Raw genomic sequence first — 2715 nt, 5'->3', positions numbered from 1 at the left:
GCTAAAATATAAAAATTATCCAATATCCATCAACAGATGAATGGATGTGATACATACACACAAAATGTGATATATTCATAAAGTAGAATATCATTTGGACAGAAAAAAATGAAATTCTGATACATGCTACAGCATGGATGATATTTTGAACACATTATGCTAAGTGACAGAAGCCAGACACAACAGGTCACATTTTGTGTGACTTCATTTATATGAAATGTCAAGAATAGGCAAATCCATGGAGACAGAAAGTAGATTAGTAGTTGCCAGAAGTTGTGGGGAGAGGGGCATGAGAGTGACTGCTAATGTGTACAGGGTTTCTTTTGGGGCTATAAAATGTTCTGGAATTATATAGTGATGATGGTTGCACACCTTTGTGAATATAGTAAAAACCACTGAATTCTACACTTTTTTAAAAAATTAGCAATATTTATTCTGAAAAGTAATTGTACTTTCAAGTAACAGATATTACCTTCCAATATAATCTCTAGGCATACTTGGTAGTTCTGAAACATGTTTTAGAAAAACATTTCCAGCAGTCTGTGCAGAATTTATTTATATTCCATCACTGGCAGTAATTGCACTTGTTGCAGCACGACTTTAAATTATTCTGCTACAATCTTTAAGACTGCTGTGAAAGGTGTACTTTCAGGAACACTGAGTACTTTGTACAGCAGCCACAGGTCGGACGTCAGAGTGATCTTAAAGGAAAGCTTTGACATGGTGGAGCTGGTAGGAGCAGAGAATTTGTGCCAACTCCAAGTAGCCCCACTTCCTCCGTGAATTGTACACTTTGAAAGGGTGAATTTTATGGTATAGGAATCAGAGCTCAATAACGGTATTGTATTATAAAAAAGCAGTAAGGCAGAGTCTCGCTCTGTCGCTCAGGCTGGAGTGCAGTGGCTGGATCTGGGCTCACCGCAACCTCCGCCTCCCAGGTTCAAGCGATTCTCTTGCCTCAGCCTCCTGAGTAGCTGGGACTATAGGCGCCCACCACCACACCCGGCTAATTTTTGTATTTTTTTAGTAGAGATGGGGGTTTCACCATATTGGCCAGGCTGGTCTTAAACTCCTAACCTTGTGATCCGCCCACCTTGGCCTCTCAAAGTGCTGGGATTACAGGCGTGAGCCACCGCGCCCCATCTTTTTTTTTTTTTTTTTTTTTAGATAGAATCTCACTCTGTTGCCCAGGCTGGAGTGCAGTGGTGCGATCTCAGATCACTGCAGCCTCCGCCTTCTGGGTTCAAGTGATTCTCCTGCCTTAGCCTCCTGAGTAGCTGGGACTACAGGCGCGCCACCACGCCTGGCTAATTTTTGTATTTTTAGTAGAGACATGTTTTCCACCATACTGGGCAGGTGGGTCTCAAACTCCTGACCTAGTGATCTGCTCGCCTCAGCAGAATTTTTTTTTTTTTTAGAAAGATACTTTATTTTTCAGGAAAAGAGCCATAATTATCTTAAATGTGAAAAACCACATCCAATAAACTGATATAAGTTTCTGGAACAAGGGAATATCTTGTCACGTGTTCACAGTGAAACCCATTTTAATGCAGGTCCAGCACCAACTGCAGTCCTGTCCAATCCCCCCCGTAGGTACAAGGGCCTGGCTCCTCTTCCTGTGTACTGCCGGACTTCCTCATCTCATTGGCTGCAGCCTAAAGCAGATGTCCACTGTCTTCCTTGCATGTTGTGATTGTGGCTTAGAGGTAGGCACAGCACCGCTCCAGCAGTGAGGGGTTTGCGTTATTTAAGAATAGCAGCTCTTTTTTCTCTTCTTCTGTGTGAGCTTTCTCATGTTGAAGCCAATTGTTTTCCAAACAATACTGAATACGACTTTCAAATTCCTTTGGGTTATAGTTGGAAACCAGGATGGGAATAAAGGGATCCAGGGCATCAAATCCTTCCTTTACCATCAACTCCTGGAGCAGATAGGCTTTCCGGGGCTTAAAGAGAGGCCCAGTCTGGCTCAAAGTCAACACAATGGCACCTCTATGCCAATCATTTTTCATCATTTTCCTCAGGTTGTGAAACAACTGCTAATTCCTCTGGGGCAATCGGGCATTTATCTTCTCTTTTCAGAGAGGTCCTTCAGCAAAGGGCATTGATTCCATCCACGGCCACCAGGAGGTGAAAAACACCCAAAGAACTTTTTTCAGCACAATTCCAGCTGCATCTGTGGCGTTCCTCACCCGTATTATGCCCTCCTGGGAGAGAGAGTGGATTGCAGTGCTGCCAGAGGCCTTCTCTCATTATCGCATGTTACACATTCAGTGACTTCTTTTTTTCTTTCTTTTTTTTTTTCTGAGATGAAGTCTCACTCTGTTGCCCAAGCTGGAGTACAGTGGCGTGATCTCGGCTCACTGCAACCTCCACCTCCCGAGTTCAAGCGATTCTCCTGCCTCAGCCTCCTGGGTAGCTGGGACTACAGGCATGCGCCACCACGCCTGGTTAATTTTTGTATTTTTAGTAGAGACAGGGTTTCACTATGTCGGCCAGGCTGGTCTCGAACTCCTGACCTCGTGATCCTCCCACCTTGGCCTCCCAAAGTGTTGGGATTACAGGCGTGAGCCACCGTGCCTGGGCTCAAGAATTGTTATTTTTACGGTGGATCAGAACTCAAAGACACATGTGAAGAAATCTGAGCCCAGGATCCAAGTTTTTTTTCATTTACCTCTTTTATCAAACAGATTGCATTAATTCCGATCTTCTTGGCCT

The 2715-nt window shown here is 43.9% G+C and overlaps 1 pseudogene; it reads right to left on the bottom strand.

The window, feature by feature from the left end:
- Positions 1-468: 468 nt before the first annotated feature.
- LOC100592915 lies at positions 469-722 on the bottom strand (annotated as a pseudogene).
- Positions 723-2715: the final 1993 nt, after the last annotated feature.

Source organism: Nomascus leucogenys, chromosome 22a (assembly GCF_006542625.1).
Source record: "Nomascus leucogenys isolate Asia chromosome 22a, Asia_NLE_v1, whole genome shotgun sequence".
NCBI lineage: Eukaryota > Metazoa > Chordata > Mammalia > Primates > Hylobatidae > Nomascus > Nomascus leucogenys.
Note: the sequence above shows the minus strand (reverse complement) of the source record. Positions and strands in the feature narration are given on the sequence as shown.